The sequence below is a fragment of the Phalacrocorax aristotelis genome, chromosome 3, assembly GCF_949628215.1.
Source record: "Phalacrocorax aristotelis chromosome 3, bGulAri2.1, whole genome shotgun sequence".
Classification (NCBI taxonomy): Eukaryota; Metazoa; Chordata; class Aves; order Suliformes; family Phalacrocoracidae; genus Phalacrocorax; species Phalacrocorax aristotelis.
The window spans coordinates 38,125,219-38,143,854 of record NC_134278.1 but is presented as its reverse complement, the minus strand read 5'-3'; positions in this window follow the sequence as shown (position 1 = coordinate 38,143,854).

Sequence of the window (18,636 nt, the reverse complement as noted above, 5' to 3'; positions counted from 1 at the left end):
AAGTGTGCTACCACTACTGTGGTGGTATGGTCTGAGACCTGTAGGAGTCTATCGTTTTCTCTCCTGAGCAGGGCCAAAACTTAGGAAAACATATGTACCTTGAAGCAAAAGGAGGAGGATGATGCAGAGGTGACATGTTGAAAATAATGGCGCAGTTAGCTACTCCCAGTGAATGTTGGTATTGGTGCTACACCCTTACCTTGATCCAGCACAGGACTGGGAGATGCTGGGTTTTGTGTCCTGTGCTTTTTGGGTTTTTTGGGGGCTTTTGTGTCCTTTGGTGACCTCAGATTGGCTTCATCACACCTAACTTCAGAAGTTAAAAATTAACTGTCTAAATCCAACCTAGTCATTCAGGCCTCCCTCTGTAGATAATGAACAAGTTTAAATTCTTGATTCAATCACAAGCAAAAGCTTCCCTGCCCTCTGTTGTCATCAGGAGCACCTGGTTTTCCAGGATTTCTGTGCTGCAGCGGGGTGGGTGAGTGCAGCTGATTAGGCAAGATTAACCTTGCTTATCGTGCTGTTCAAAGTGTCCTCCTGTGCACGAGCCAATCTTCTGCTGATACCAGGGCTGGAGTTGCTGTTTCTATTGTCACTTTATGCTCCTTGCATGCCTTGTCTGCAAAAAGGGAGGATAGGCAAGGCAAGGAAGTATAGAAAAACCCTTGACAGTTAGGAACGTATAAGAAGCAAAGGCTGGCACATTCACCCACAAATCCAGGAAATAGCTGCATGGTTTTAGCTGCACTTGTTTTTGTATTTATTTGGGTCAATTCCAGTCATTATCTTGGCCAGGAACCATGTCTGATTTTTGCACATTTTTTGAGCCTCTGGAGCGTAAAATAAATATTTTAAATAATATTTATCTCTGTGTTACAGATCTCCAACCAAAATGATACACACAAAATATTACTTTCTGAAAACACAGCTTAGTAGCAATTAGATTTATTTAAACACTTTCAACAGCTGCACTAATGACTTAGTTTAAAACCGATATTCTACACAGAGAATCTCAGTCTCTAGCTATGCCAAATTAAAGTCACTTCGCATGCACATTTTTTCTCTGGGTGTTTTTTTTTTTTTTTTTAATCTCGGAAGGCTGTGGGGGAAAAGAAATGTATTTGGAAGTTGTCGTGTTAATAATCGGTATTATCATCCGGAGGGCATTGGTTGTTTGCAATTTCTTTCTGATCACATAATGTATTTATATAATATCAATATTAACATGAGATTAGGTAGAAAAAAGTGTTGCTGAATGACTGTTAGTGCAAATGGAATTGTTTGTACTAGAACTGTATGAATAGTGTATTTGGTGTAGTGTTAAACTGGACTGCTGAGATAGGGGAGACATTAGCAGAGATCTGTATGTGAAACTCAGCCAGAGTCTGCATTTGCAAAGTTCTTTAACTCACGCTGAGCACAAACTGGACTGTGCTTTGAATGTGAATGTTAGAAAAACTCCAGACATTACTCCATGGTGGTAATATTACTAATTTAGATCCCAAAAAAGAAGATGTAAGCATGCTCTAAAACAAATCAAACCATACAATGTAGCAGACCTGGATGCTCTGGCCTTCAGTCCTGAACACATATTTTACATTACAATTCATACTTTGCCAGTAGAGCCCACAGAAACACTGACTGTCAACTAGAGTTTGCTTTTCCTTTTCACTTTAACACTGCAATGTAAGTTGTTGCCGTGCTTTGTCATGTTTTTCATTTAATTGGTGTTACTGAATGTGAAATAGAATCAGTGGTTTGTTCCTTTAACTCAATTAATAGATCTAAATAGTCATTTTGCCATAAAAGAGATTGCTAGTAGCAATATGCTACACTGTAGGGGTTTAATTGGGCATTCTAGGAAGATTGGCTAATTATCACTTTCTGGTTATTACCCGAAAGAATGCTCTATGTATTGAATGCTGTCTGGATTCTGTTTGTTTAGTTGGGTTTAGCTTCAGTTCCAATAATAGAGAGCCTAATTCTCATTTAATACTCACATTCACTTTCAGGTAGGTTGCTTTTCAGAGCATGAAGAAATGATTTATAGTAAATGAGAATCAGGCTTACCACAGCATGTGCCTTATACTCATCTTTCTTTAAAACATCTAAGACTGGTGACACTTTCAACTGGTGTCATGGGTAGGTAACTTTACTGGGTTCCTCAGCATTTAGCTCTGCTGATATTCAATGTAATTCTACCATTTTACATTCCACCCAAAAGAAAAAGAAAAAAAAAATGTTTGCAATTTTAAAGTATTCCACAAGTAGCTTACTGCTTGATTTGATACAACTACAAAAGATGCCAACAGCCTGTTCTGCACCACTTTAAAGGCACGTGACTTTTTCCACTATTCTGGGGTTCAGGTGATAAATCCTCATTTTTTAATGCTGATCGTGAATGTTAGTTTTGGGAATCAAGCGTCTGTTGGAAGCCAGAGAACAAGGGCTATGAAGAATTCTTGTATAAAACACAGGGGTAAATAAAAGTGGTGGTGAAGTCAATATTTCCTTTTATATTTTTAATTTGTTCAGTCTGTAAACACAATCCATGAAAAACAGACAAAAATCTTGCTCTTTTCACATAAGAGTTCCAGTTCATAGTTACGATTATTCTATATCAACAGGAAATTAAGATAAGAGAGCTCAAACCAATCATACAGATAAAAATTTGGACCTATTCCGGGTAAAATGTCATTAAATAGTAGGCAGATGGAGATGAGGAGGTCTTAAATTCATTTGCAAATAATTCATTTTTAGTGACATGGAAGCAGTGTTGTACTACATGTGTTCATATTTAATTTCCTATTCGGCAGTGATAATCTGGAAGCACTCTACAGCATTACTGAAACCTTACTTTTGCATATTTTGGTTTCTAACATTTGGGTTTGGCTTTGTTTGGTTATTTCTCTCATTTTTAGCTCTAACATTTGTGAAGTAACATTTTATCTGGTGCTGCTAGAGCCATATACCAATGGCCACCCACGACAGAACCCTTGGACAGTAATCTGCACCTCTTGATGACTGTACTCACAGAGACACATGTATTTACAGTCTCAGACTAAGAGAGGGAAATTGCCTGTGATACATTTCTTCTGTGTAGAGAAGAGAGGGAGTGAAAAATGAACTGCTTAAGAGAAATGTAAGATGCAGGTATGGGGACTAGAACGAGATGGGGAACATCTACATCTGGCCAGAAAGTGGGTCGCAGATGCGGGTTACTAAGGCAAAGAAGAATACCCTGCTCTGAATTGACTCAATATGGCTCAAGGAGCTTAGACTTAAGGTTTGGCTGGCTTTTGAAGGAGCAGTCTGACAAAACTTGGGGCTGTACAAGGAGGAAGGGCAAGCTTTTCTCCTTGCTCTCCACCTGAATTACGTGACATACCTATGTCACACTCCTCCCTGGCCAAAAACTAGTTCTGTGGAAGCTGGGCTGGACCACAGCCTTCCAGACAGCCAGGATTTCTCTGCCTTCTGCTTCCATTCTCACATTTTTTCCTCTTTTTTTTTTATTTTTTTTGCCTGTAGCTTTCAGCCTGACTAGGGCACCTTCTTGAAGTGGTGCTCTGGGATATGCTGCCTGCCCATTGCTTGCAGTGAAGTGATTTTACACAACAGGGACCTCTGAACAGAGCCCTGAGGCTCTCCTGTAATATTAATCCTAAAAACAACTCCTATATGGATAAACTTTAAAAACAAACAAACAGAAAAGCCATTTCCTTGGTTCTGCTCAAATCCTGCTTCCCAAAGGTGACAGAACATACAAAAGAGCCAGCAACACATGAGAAAAACATCCTGAGGGGGAACAGAAATCTCCTTTAAAAGCTTTGCATTCAGCAAGTTGCTGTTCAGTTCCTGTGTGAACAATTAATCTTAAAACAAATATTTGGCCAAGGGGGATTGAGCTCCGGGAGGTTTCATAGCTAACTAAGGTTGAATGAAAACACACACTGCCGGACTTCTTCAGGCCAGTTTTTCTTTTTCACCCTCTCCATAAAAATAACTAAGAAAAAAGTATCTGTTACAATGACCCAGGTTTTGCCATTCAAACCTCCCTAAATTACAGGCCTTCCCTCAGAGACCATTTACAATGGGGTATATAATGCATGGCTGTGTTACACCCTACCACTCCTTGAATTCACTATAACTGGTTATTACTATGTTAAAAAGTAGTGGTCTGGTTAAAGGCTTTTCTATAAATAAATATCTTTCTAGCTGGGCAGATGACTGTCCCTACCAGCAGCTCCTGTGTTATCGGCTCTTTAGTTTTTAGCTCTTCGGCTAGGCATGGCTTGGAGCTGCTTTGAAAAGTCTGTGAATGGTTGGCAGCTGCAAGGTCTTACAAAACCCATTAGGATCGGATTGGAAATCAATAACGTTATTACATAGCTCATTCTTATTCTGGTTAGTAATTCAATGGGGGTAATTTTTAATTTTCTGTTATCTACACTTCCTGAGTTGTATTTCTTTTTAAGGGAGAGGGGAGGAAAGAGGGCATGGCTGTTTTGCTTGAGACACAAAGGTTGTATGCTATGTTTATGCTGTCACAGATGCCCTATCCAAATCAATGAGGAAGCTCCCATTGGCTATAGGAAGCCTAAAGAACTACTTAAATAGCTGTAGATGCCACCATACCTTGGCTATATTCTGGATTATGCTGTACATGTGTGTACTTAACCCCTGGAGGATGGTAAAAAGCATAGCCAGGGAGCATATAAAGCACCTGTAAATGTTGCTGTGCTGTGCCCCAGCAGTCAGCAGAGCTCTCTGCTTTCCATGCCTATTGGCAGCTCCACCTGGAGCAAGAGCTCAGCCATCCTTGAGAGCCTCTTCCAGTGGAGGATGAGCACCAGCTCCTTTCACCTGCCTGAAATCATGCTCACTCTGAGCCTCCTGGGCCATCTTTGGACAAAATGTAATTGGTGCCTCTGCTCTAGCAAAGATAAGTGAAACAAAAATCCCCTTTATTGAACAAATTGACCAGGGCAATCCATTTAGACCATGGGGTCTTTAGGGAAGAGGCTCACTTGTGCTGTGTGTAGTAACGAATGGAACGGGCTTGTAATTACTGCAGGCTTCCTAGCTCTACAGTAATACAAATAATAAAGGGATATAAAGGTAGAAACAATATGAGGCACTGCTGGAAAACAGTGCTTTCCATTTCAAGGCACTGTAAAAGAAAAAAAAGCAACCTAATTACTCCTTCAAGTGCTAACTAGCAGTAGTGCTCACCCCATGGGTCCAAAAGCCATAAGCAGAGTCTCCACAGGACTATAAGTATTAAGAGATTCTTAAAAAAAAAAGTAGCACATTATTTTGGGGTTTGGGTTGGTTTGATTTGGCTTGGTTTTTTTGTCTTCACATCCTAATTGTTAGGCTTTATATTTTCAAGATTTTGCCTGCAATGATGGGGAGGGGAAACAGGGAGCCAAAAAATTTCCTTAAATTGCATAACTCCAAGGGCTGAGTCTTTAGTGAAGCATAAAATATTGCATTTATATAGTGGGAAAGAAAGGCCACGTCATAGTAGGGGAAAGAATACAGTACTACCAGCTCTTCGAGAGCAAAACTCATGAAGCATATCCTAAGAAATCATGGGATTGCTTTAAGATTTCATGGGAATCAAAATATTTTTTTTCTTTTTCAATTTCCTTGAGGTTTCTACAGCCACTTCAGACTCTCAGGTGTCCTTCAAAAACCATGAAAGCTGGCATTTTACCTCTTTCTAATGAAAGACAATTCCAATAGAGGGTGCTTCTTGAAAAACATTGAATATCAGAAAAATTAGTGATACTGAGACCACCATGATTTGGTGGCTTCAGGCTGTTCTCTCTGAGCCTCTTTTCCCTTAAAACATGCTGCCTTTCAAGTTGTTGTGAAAGAATATTATGGAAAGGAACCTGTTTTTTCTTAAAAAAGCAAGTTGTTGCTTCAAAGGATGCTAAGAAAAATCATATATCACAAGTCTTTAGTGGGCTAGACAGAAACTGTCAAATTGACACCAGCGTTCAATGAGAGAGACAAAACCACGGTGGGGTTTTCTTAATTGAACTTTGAGTACAGTTCTGTATATTTCTTTTTCAGATTTTAACAGGCTGGGGTTTTTTAAATGCCAAGTAGGAGCTTATAGCTAGTGACATCAACTTCTAACATAGTAACTACTGTACTTCATTCTGGCTCGTATTGCTCCAGTGATGCTGCATAAACTACTATAGGAAAGGCAGCTTCCAAGGAATGGGAGGTTTTAGCTGCCCCTAAATTACTGGAAATGTTGTGCTTATATGCCATAATAAAAGGGTATGCATACAGGCAATGTTTCGGCAACTGCAATCTGCTGCAATTATATCAGATACGACTACACCAGGCAACCAATTTAAGTGAATGACATTCAAAACACAAAGCCAGACAGTCCATAGGGAATTTCAACTCTTTTCTTCTGTAAGGACTAGTTTTCCCAGACATCCACGTCCCTCTCCCTCCTCTCTGGCAGTTAGTTTTGATCTTGATGAACCTGTCCCGGCTTATGGATGAAATTTGAAACTAACGACTTGACCACTTGTGGTCACTGAAAATCACAAGGCATTTGTAGTAGGAGCGGGGACGCATTTTGCTGGGAATAGCAGCATCTTGGGGCTTGTGTGTGGGACCCCTTCGGGTTGGGGTCCAGGCTGTTACAGCCTTACAGATGCAGCACATAGGGGAGGGAGTCTCAGCCACTGACCCCGCCGGGGACGAGCCGCTGAGCACGGGCCATGTGAATGTGACACAATTATTGACAAAAGGTTATCTCTGTGCAAGTGTACATCCTGTGCTCATAGCCACTAACATTTCCAGTTCTGCAGGAAGGAAGGGATGTCCCATGCTTACAAGCTGCTTAAGAAACTTTAACTTCAATAACACCAACCAGACCCTGTATTCAATGAATGGCATGATATTTTGTGACTAGGAATAGAATACTGGAAAATAATTTTCCAGTATTGACACTGCCTGAAAGCCTGCATGTATTTGAACATGACAGTGTTTTTGAAAAGTGATTTTGTGATTGTTTTAAATTTTTTTTATTTTAAAAATTAGGTGTGGCATTCTATTTTTTTTCTGCTTATTTTACCTACTTTTGCTTTACACATGAAGAAAAATCTTTCATTGTGGCCTCTCTGCACTGGTAAGCATCTGGAAAAATATATTTTCTGACACAGAAAACTTCTAAACTTTCTAAATTCATATGGCATTCATAACTATCATTAACTTTGAACACTTCCAATAAACTACTGTACATTAAAAGAATCCATTTTCAGATCACTTATACGGAGCTGATTTAGTTGTCCATGAAAGTATATAGGCACAGGAAAGAAATTTTATGCTAAAAAATTACCTTATTTTAAGTTGTGAATGAAAAAACAAAAGACAACCTTAAAGAAATGTATGTTTTGATAGACACCTACATATAATTCAGAAATAATTGACAGCATCTTGTTCAAATTTCCAGAAATGTCTCTCATCTGGGACCAGTTTTAAAGAATTTTCAGTCCCCAAAGTAAATTGTTTTTCCAGAATGTTATGAATATGTGAAAAAAGTGATTATTATAACAGTCATTGTCAATAAGAAAAACCTAAAGTGTATTGATCCCTTTCAGGGGAAAAAAGTCATATACTACATGATCTTGCTACCGCGTTTGACATGTGCAAGGAAGGCATTGCAATTTGGTATAGTTCTTCTTCCTTCCTCAGAGCTGCAGATATTTTTTCTTATTTTCTCTGAATGTTTTTTTATTGCAGGACTATATTTTCATTACTGGAATTTCCTGCTTTTATGGTGACATGCAAGCCAGAATTTTCTTGGCTGTTACCAAACCATTTGATTCCTTGTTGGAGAAGCACAGAACAAATAGCAGTTAGAAGCTGGCAATGGGCTGCTCATACCTTTGTGTTACTTCCTTTGTGAATTTATCTCTCTTCAATACCATGATGTCTGAAGAATGTCAGACTTTTCTTACTTTGAATTACATTATTTTATTCTTGTGAGATACACAGTTTCTAGGTGAACAGCCATGTCACTTTGCATTTGAGTTTTCTTTCCTCTTCTGGATAAAAATTAGCTCCAGTAAGATCAAAGACAACTTCCACAGCTCAGAGAAAAAGGTAGCACTCCCCTTTTATTTCCTCCCATGTTTATTTTGCTGCCAGGTCCCTTTGAAAATTAGCTTTTTTGCCAAGGCTACAATTTTGCTAAATGAACTAGTGTTAATACTATGTCTCGTTTATTTGCACAAGTGGAACATGAAAGGTGGGAAATACTGAAGTGAAAGAGGGCAGGAGATAAAAACCAGAACAGTATCAAGAAAAATGTGAAGAGTGGCCAAGGTATGTACCACACATGCTTCAGCCCGTTGGCAGCAGGCTGGCCCTTGAAAATTCTCCCAACAGACCTGCTGAGGTACCAGACCTCCAGGTCTCCCTGCAGTGATCTTTGCAGTCCTCCATGCTCAACCTGGGGGACTTTGAGGGGTGAGTTTCGTTGACTGCAGTGTCACAAATGTGATAAGTCAGGCGGGAGAGGGGTGAATGAGGCCCTGCAGGTGACATCCAGAGCTTTGTGAGAGCAAGACAGGGACGAAGTGGCATCTGTGTTTCTGTCTCTGTTCCTGAATGGGATGCTGAAGTAGCTGAGTTTGCTTCTGAGTGGCTTGCCACCAGTTCCCATTTCATGTGCCTCAGTGAGACTGTGAGAGCTACAAAAGCTTGGACCACTTCAGTCAGGTCCTCATCCTTCAGCCTGCTGCTAGCCAGAAAGTAATAAATTAGACATGGCTAACGATGGGATTAGATGACAACTGAGGACAGGAATCCTTTAGGACCCTTTGAAAGCTTAAAAGTATGCTAGTCACCACTGAGGGCTGTGGAAACAACTCATCACTTTTTAAATCCTAAAAACCTGCCATATGGCCAGCATAAACTACAGGCTTCTTCCATGTGGTAACTAGCTGAAAATCACAGGCTTGTACAAAAAATGCAAGGTGGGCTAGTCCAGCCTCCTGCTTAAAGCAGGAGATTGCTCAGGGACATGCTGAGTCCAGTCTAAAAACCCCCAGGGATGGAGACTCCACAGCCACTCTGGGCAGCCTGCCGCATTGCTTGACCACCCTTGTGGCAAGGAATATGTTCAGTCAGGATTGTTTAATAACTGAAAAATGTATTTCTCAACTAAAGAACTTTTATGTAAAATGCTGTCTTTCTGAGTGTGACATAATCAGAAAATTATAGTCTCAGAAAGATAGTTTATTTAAAGGGTCAAAAAAACCCCTATTTTTAATCCAGTGGAAAACTCCTGGGCATGAATGTTAAATGGCTTTACACTTCCATTTTCTTCTAAGCATCAGGTTTACTGGTCATCCTACACAATATATACATATATGGATGTACGCCCACATATCCATAGATTCACATACACATATTCAGAGACACATATATATACACTCGTGTATATATCCATATATGTGCATGTATATGTGAAAACACACACACATATATATAATGTTTCTTTTTTAAAGAAAAAACCCCAACAACACAATTTGCAGCTGGCTGTAGAAACTCTGTTTTCTGACCTTTAGCCTTATTTTCCCTACAATCTAGTCATCTGACTAGACACAATAATACAGTCAATGATCTAACACCTATAATGGCATGTGTGCTGACAGACCTGTTGCAGCTTTAGTCTCAACTATCCCAGGACAGCTTATTCTGGGCAGTAAAGGCATCCTGGGCAGACCTTGCAGCTACCAAGGTCACGGCCAGTGTAACTTGCCTGCAGGTCAGAGCAGGAGATGCTGCCAGGCAGGTGATGAAGCGGTGCCAGGGCAGCACAGTGCTCCACAGATCAGGGGAGGCTCTCTCTCTCTCACGTCGGCATGAGGGTGTGGGAGATGCTTTGGGTATGAATCACATTGGCAGGAGAATTGTCAGCCAATGGGAGTGTACTCAGAGAAGAGCCATATAATATTTAGAGGTGTGAGGGTAATGACTGTGCAAATACGTACAGAGAATAAAGACATCTTTGGTGTCATGTCAAACTTGGAAGTGTGCTGTGGCATGAGAGATTGTAAATAGGAGCACTGGGATGAAAACAGAATGGTGCTGGGCTGAAAAGCCTCCTGATGCTGGGCACTGCCACTTGGGCAGCTCCCACCACCCTCTGCCGCTGCTCCTCCTTCTCCCATCCTCCCTTGCTCTGCAGTGCCAGCATCATGTTTTGGGACTTTTCCGTTCTGGGCTGAGGAACTGAGTGACCTAAGAAAAATGACGCTTTTCTTTTTTTGGCTGTGTTTAACCTGATTGGTTTGCCCACCTGGCCTGCCTGGGCAACTGCAAGAGCGGTTGTGCTGGCAGAGGTGGCAGAGAAACATGAAGCGGTGGGGGCAAAGTCCGTGCAGGCCAGTCCTGCAGCCACGCGTGTGTACACACATTTGGCTCTGCAGCTGTCTGCTGAGGAAGGTGGAAACCTGACTGGAGGAAAGGAGAAGAGGATCTTGCACAGTGCTGTGGAGAGAGCAGTTCTGTGCTGGAAGGATGGAGATGAGCGTGTAGGTTCCGCTTCCATACTTTCTTCTTTTCTCTTTATGCATGCGCTGCTTTGAGCTCCCTGACCACCACCCTGAAACTACAATTTATCCTTGACTGAAGAACAATGAACACAACATCACTATTTCCCAAGAAGACTCATGGCAAGTTTATTAGTTCTATCTGATAAACAAATGGGTATACATAATTTCTATCCATGTCTTTCCATTATTTCAGCCAGAGAGCATGTGCCAGAAATAGATGCTAGCCTTAAAGCACTGTCTACTATAACCTGATCTCAAACTCTGCCTTCCTCTTTAAGTTTTGCAAAATGGAAACAAATCCTCATTTATCATCAGTTGATAGCTCAGTTGGAAGTGGAACAAACTAAACTGAAAAAGGACTGCTTTAATTCTGAAGAACACTGTCCACTCACTCCTTGAAAAAAGTTTTGCTAGCCCACTTAAAATGCTTAGATTAAATGTATTTATTCTTTCCATCCAGAAAATCCTTTTATAAGGCTAATGAAGCCCCATCCCTTGGTCTGAACACAGTCTTGACTTCATTTTGTATGACCTGCAGCGTTACAATATCATAGTAGTCCAGGGAAGGTAAGTTGATATTAATTTATTTTGGTGATGTTATTGGATAATTCTGATATACGGAAATACTAAAAAAAGTTCCACACCTTTGCCTAAAAGGATAGACAGTAACTTCCTATAAAACATGTCACTGATGACATGAATTAGCATTGCTGCTTGTCAGGAAAGCTGCTGAGTTTAGTTTCTGTAGTTGAACGTAATAATCCAAGGGCAGAATTCTGTGTTTCTAATGGGAATTAAAGCTGTGTATCTAAAAGCACCAGGTGGTCCCTAACAGCAGATTCTGGACTATTGTTTTTTAGATTTATGTAGTGTTTTATGCCTATCCCAAATGCTGGCTGCTGGTAATTTCTGCTGCTATTGTTGCTTAAGGTCATCTATAAATGCAAAATGTTTCTCAGTGGGTACTTGACAGCAGTAACCTAGATAAATATTTTCATTTACATAAACATTGTCTTAACATTTCAGAAACTGTAGTAAATAGTCTCAAATCCCAGAAGCCATCTAGACATTGCAAGAATTACATTGTTTTTGAAAAAGATTGATGTACTGTATTATTTCATTGGTCACAGTCCAACACAAGAGGGTGGACTGATGAAAGAGATGCTTAACACATCCAGCGTTTGTGTTGCTTTCTTTTTAATAACTGAGAATAGATGAATTTCCATTTGTTTTTCAAATTTTTATGTACCCTTATGCAATAAAAGATAATCTGACTGGACAGGAGTAAACAGTGGAGACCAACTGGCTTTTGAAAGCAAATCCAAAGCCAAGAAACTTCTCTATAATTGCCATGAAGTACTAAAATGAAATTAAATTACTTTCTGCCTACTTGAGAGCACAAAGATTGGTATTTTGTTAAAAATGGAGCCTCTCAAAGCTCAGTAAGTTTGCATGTCCATAGCTGCAATCCTCTGTGCTTTGTTGTACATGCTCTGCATGGAGGTAATGTAGTCCTACAACACCTCTTGGACTCAGGTTCTTCACCCATGCAATGCTGCTCCACAGGCCTGTGCCAAAACCAGCCGAGCTCCAGGTATTTTAGAGAGGTTAAAGCTAACATAAAATACACTAAATACGGTGCAGGTTGTTTTCATTTTTTCCTCTGCAACTAATATCTTGTAAGATCAAACAAGAAAGAGACCCTTTCTGTACACACGCACTTTGACTCCAAGGATTTAGCTTTGTTTCAAAAAAGCGCATGTATGTGAACAGATCCAAGGCGATCCCTGCTTCTGGCTCATGTGGCATGAGCCATGGACTGCTCTTTGCAGCTGGACAGAGCTGTCTCCTGCTCACTGTCCAGTCTGAAGCCTTGTAGCTAATGAGGTTTAGGTGGAGTAGATGTGGCTGAATATAGGTCTAGTAGATATTTGTTCACTGACATGCTGTCTTGCAGGGTTGCCATACCAGCCTTAGAAAGAATGAAATAAATGTGAGGAGGCGAATATCCCCTACTTGGGATACTGGTGTACTTTTAGAAGAGAAATCCAGCATCCAGTCATTGATTGCCATTGCCTCTGCATGTATTTTCCAGACCTTGTGCTCTGTGTACATTTTGCAGCCACAGCATGAGTGTGTGTTGGAGCAAAGCCCTCTGAGCAATTGCATTGTTGCTGTGATCTGTTTATACTGAATCTCAACAGTTAATCCTTCTAATCCTCAAACAATTACTTTAGCCAATGCTGTAGCTGATCAGAATTAGGTGACAGCATCTGTGTAGTTCATGCTTAATTTAAATCACCATTGTTTTATTATGACTATCCCATATGATCAATGACTTAGCTCCATGTGAACACATTACAAATTAACTCTAAGGATGGGTCTGCAAGCACATGCACACATATATGTAGCCAAGGTTGGACTAGATAATCCCTGAGGTCCCTTCCAACCTGTGATTCTGTGATCTGTGCACGTGTCTGTTTTACATGTTTGCATTATAATTTAGAACTGACTACTGGTGTTTGGTGTTCAGCTTGGGGCACTTGAAAGATAGGTTATTTTCAGGAAGGACTGATCACCCTACAAAAACCAAGCCCCCCTATAAGGGGCTCAGATTTTGCATATGGATCCATTAGTAATTTCTAAAATTCTAGGGCAGATCTCCTTACAGTCAGGGGTTCTTTGTGCTCTGTCAGAGGCCACAATATGGGGTTAAGCAGGGACTTTCAGGAGTTAGAGGTGTCTTGGCTCTTTTCTTCCTACTGGGCAGATGTTCATTAGCCGGTGTTTATCAGTTGTGATGTGATTAGTGGTCTCAGGAGCCCAGAAAACCACTTTACAGATACATATTTTGCCAGCAGAAAGAAGAAACATTTCTTTTTGCTTTCCTAATGTATAATATGAAGTGGATGACTACTGACCTAAATATCCTACAGTCTCTTTTGGAGGACATGCTTCTCTGTACTTCATTGCCTCTCTCTGTGCGTGAGTATGGCAATTCCTGCTATAAACTGCAGAAACTCCCCCTCCCAATTATGATTTCACTGGATTGAAACTGCAGCTTGTGAATTAGCTCCTGAACTCGTACCCAGCCATGAGTGTGTAGCTTCCCCCAAAGCTGCCAGACTTTCAGATTCCTCAATTTTAACTGGTCTTTCCCACCAACTCAGATGTTCGAACAATATAATCATTACTTCTCTGAGTACTCTGTGATTACCGCAGGATTTTCAAGAGATTGACTGTCCAGGTACTATAAGCTTATATCTGTATTAAAATGATAGGAAATAGATTAAATGCTCTGATGCTCTCTAACCCTGATTTTGTCGTCACTGTCTCCAGCTAGTGATGGAGCTCAGGCCCAACTTCAAAGTTACACTAGTACAACTTGGTGATGACAACACTGCCAAGTAAACTTCATGGGGTATAACATGTCTTTCACAGAGTAATTTCCATTAAATTACATTTCCTGCATCATTATATTGTAAAGAGAGGAAACTACTTATTTACAAATTGCTTTGAAGACTGAGCGCAGAGGCAGTGAATTGCCCTCATTTGATTGCTAAAGCGCAGTGCATAGAAACAGCCCTTAATCATCCTTAAAAATATTTTACTGTTATTTATTTTATATAGCACTCCTTCCAGGTATCTCACATATTGAACAATGTAGACCAATAAAATAAATATTTAATTAAATAAATATTTAGGCAAAATTAGCCTAAGTGGGAGACGAAAAAGTATAATTAAGTACAGAAAAGGAACAAAGAAAGGAGGGTTTGTTTTTAGAAATCAGGGGCAGGCATTAAGACCTAGGAAGGTCTTGCACTGAGTTTTTACAAGTTAAATAATCTTCTGCCTCTCTGTCTAGATCTAAGTGTCGATGTTTAGTGAGTAGCCAGGGCAACGAGATCAATTCTCTGTGGCTGAAAGTGAGCCTAAGCAAAGAACAGTATTTTCTTGCTCATCATCTATTTGCACGTGTCAGCAGCCATACCGAAAGCATCCTCTGTCTGTGTCTCTATGCGAGGTGAGACAGCGATCACCATTCCTTCTGGCTTCTCCACAAGCAAACTGGGAAGTGGAAAATGAAACTGCCCAGGGCTGCCCCACGCCAAAGAGGAGGAGGCTGCTGCTCTGCACTTTCGTTTCCCGAGGCTCTCCCTGAGTGCCGCTGGACATGTGCACAAAAAAAGGCAGCTGGTTATTTTTAGATACCAGTTGTATTTTCTCCAGCCTGTTTCTGTGGCACACTTTATATCACTGCCTAATTTGACAAAGGATGACAAAGCAGCTTTAGGGGACAGCATGCTGAAGTGTAGAAATTCATTTGGGCACAGTAAATGTTTTTCAGCTTGAGGCTGTTGCGTTGTGTTATTTCAGAGATGAGTTGGTGCCTTATATTCCCAGCATTGGTTATCTGTCAGTGTCAAACAAATATTCAGAAAGGCCTCTTGGGTCTGCTCTCTTGCTAACACACCACACATACAGCTCAAGCAATCTATGTTCTGCTGAAACCACTTCTGTTTGACCATCTATTGCACTGCCCCTGACCAAAATACTTATATACTGATTCAGAAGCGTCACAGCTAAACTGCCATGTCGCTCGATGAGGCCATGTTACCTAGATTTGTCAGGCTTTCTTAGAGTTATTTGTCAGGCAGAATTATCTGTTGGGCTTTTTAGAATTACCCAGATTAACATTTGTAATGGAGAGAGAAAACAGGGCATTCATTTATTGCAGCAAAGTATCACTTGCGAAGGGGGGCTGCTGTTCTGCACACTGACATCGCCTGTCTGTTCCAAAACAAATTTTGCCAGCTACACTCAAAATGTTTGTACATTTACTGCAATGTGTGGATTTTTATTAAGACTGAATTATCTCACGGTTCTCATTTCTACAGTATCAGTATATTCCTGCAATGCAAACAATTTCAGCCACCCAACCCCTCTGACCCCAGTTACAAACTGCACTGTTATGCCAAGGGGTAAGTGCTGGAGGGTTGCTGCCTTGAAGGCACCAAAAAGGCAAGAAGAAGTCCCTGATACACCTCAAAATTTTCTTTGCTGCTTTGCTTACACAAGAGGTACCTAAACCATGGACTGAAGGCATGCTGCCTCCAGAGCATAGCAATACCATAGGCCCTTTCTGCATTAGGATGAAAGAAGTTTAGGTAATTTGTTGAGAGACCAACCTCATCAATAGCCAGGGTTTTGGTCTTGCATAGGATGTGTAAAGTCACACGAAAGCCCCTTCTCTGCCTGATGAGGAGAAGGAACCTACAGTCTCCAGCACTGAAATTCAGGGCTCCTTGTGTCAGTCTGTTACCCTGGTCCAGGTGGTTTCTCCTCTCTTTTCTGACCATAAATGCCACCTTGGAACTTCCTTTCCTTTTGAAACCAGGGCACGTGGCTTCTGACAAGAGGCCTCTTAGTGAGCTCATTCTCAACAAGCTGTACTGGTGACCGCCACTACCCTACGAACACCGCTCAGCTCTGTGCCTTGAGAAGGTTCTCACACTCTGTCCTGAATCCTTCCTTGGCAAAATCTCCCAGGGAACAGTAGGAGTTCTGACTAAACAAGGTTTCTAGGATCAAGCCACAAAAAAATGGTTTGTTGCCTTGCAGTCATATGGAACTTATCTGATCACTGTTAAATAAGTCTGAAGCTGAGAAAGAACAGGACACTAAATTATCACTGTAGTATACAGGAAAAACACCAAGTGTTCAGATTTCCGTTGCAAACCTGCTCTTTTTATGCTAGTGTTTTCACAATGGATCAAGCTGAAACTTGGCTCTGAATAGGAAAATGTGCCCCTTTGAGCAAAGGATCTTCTAGTCTGTATGCTTGTTTGCTAAATTTGGCAAGGAGGGGAGTCTGAAGCCTTAATTAATGATACTTGTGACATTAAGAGGCAAATAATAGAGCAGCAAGTCAATTTGCAAAACTGAAGACAGAAAGGCAATGGGGAGTATTAAAACAGTCATGTCAGTTCCTATGGATTTCCGTAAGATTCACGAGCAATGCGTTGAAAAATCAGGGAAAGGAGAAAGCAATTGTGCGCTCTCTTTTTTTTTTGTTTTGTTTAGTTTGCAGAATCTCGGGCTAATTGTCCCATGCAAAGAGTTCATTTGATAGAAGAGGCAGTTAGGCCTATTAAGTTGCTCGAGAACTTAAGTGTTGAATTTATTGCAATGTTTGTTTTAAAACAGATCTGCATGTTTTATATAAAATACTTTCAGATTTGAGATTGTTACAACTTTCAAAGCCATTCAAGACTCAGCTGGTTTGTTACACACTTAAAATTCAGCTGGGTTTTGTTGAAGAGTTTATGAGCTCTTCTGTTCTCTAAATAAAGCTGAGCATCCAAGTGAGAACTGGGGTTTCTGACTTGGCCTGAGCCCGTATCCAAAAGCTTTATCTATCTCAGACAACAGAGAGCTACGAACCCCAGAATGCAAAACTGATGAGACTCTCACAGCACAAGGTGCTTCCTCATTTCTGACCTTTCTCTCACTGAGTCAGACAGAGTATTTGCCAAGCAGGGCTTAGTTTAGGTCAAACATAGCCACCATTAGCTTTGAGAGAAGTGGCAAAGTCCAAATTTTCAATTCAGAGGTTGTTGTCTCCCTGAGGACTTGCATTCCCTAAAAACCCATATAATCTTTCTCCATTTCCCAACTTGAAGAATGACCATAGGTAAAACACTCTGGGCTTTTTGACTGTCTGGGAGTTTGGATCTTTGAGAAAGTTAATGGGATTACCCAAGTGACGAAGGACTGATTTACTCATGTGAGAAGAGGATTAACTTGGCAGTGCCGTTCTGCATGTGCATGGGGAACAATTCAGTTTGGATCTCAGAAGCTCTACGCCATTAGACTTAAAGAGGCTATTCTTGGAGAAAAGGAGTGCAGTGGTTTTTACTCGGTCATATATTGCTTGGCTTTGTTGGAGCACCGGTGTAGTGTCACTCCTGGAATCCTGCTAAGCAGAAGCAGTTGTCCTCTTTTTTGCCCCCAGACATCTGGTCACACTGTGGCTACAGCTGTAGATCTGGCATCCACAGAAACTTCTTAGGCTGAAATTTGTAGTGTTTATTTTAATAATTTAAAAAGTAAACCTTTCTGTCTGAAAGACTCTAAAAATTAAGAGAAAATGTAGATTTTTCCTCACGAGTCAGCATGAAATGTCTTAGAAAGGAAAGGCAGAAAAATTCTGTATCTGACAGATAATTATATTTTGTAAAAGCAAAGCAAGAATGAATCAGAACTTTAGCCAGGTATAAGTGTTCCCACATCAAGTGATCTCCTTATGCACTGATGTTAAAAAGCAAAAGAGAGGAGTGTCTCTGAAAATAGAGTCATTATTCTCTGTAGCACAAGCACAGCCATGCATTTTGCTGCCAACATGTTGGTTTTTTTTTTTCCAAATCTCTGAAGTGTTACAGTACTACTATGTAAAAGCAAATATTAGTGTTTTAGATAAATGGATCTATCTATTTATTAACTTTCTGCTGTGCAAATATTTGTGTTACATGGGATTTTAAGTATTTTAATTTTTTTGTAAGTTTTATTTTCTTTTTAAAGTAATGTGGCAGGAACTGACTGTTCTGGTAATATTAGATAAAATGTAAACTAGTACAAAGCGCAAGTCATGAGCTCAAAATGCCAGGCACCTGGGTTTGGCCTGGGCAGTCAATGCTTCTGTGCATCTGAGAGTGATGTCCAGAGTCAGATGTCCAAGGCGGAATGCAACCCAGCCCACTAACAAGGTGGCCGTATCTCAAGCATAACTGAGAGGCAAGCTGAAAAGTTCACTCTGCTCTGAATGCCACTCCAGCCCATCCTCCCAGATGCAGAGGGGACAAATCACTGCTTGAGGCTTAGCTGAAGCCAGGATCCTCACAGGGAGGCTGGGACTGTGGTTACATTCCCTGAGAGTTTACTCAAATTACTGGTGGATACCCATTATCTTGCAGAACTGGCTGGCATAATTAATGCTGAAGTTTATGGGGATGCAAACAGGTATTTGACTGAA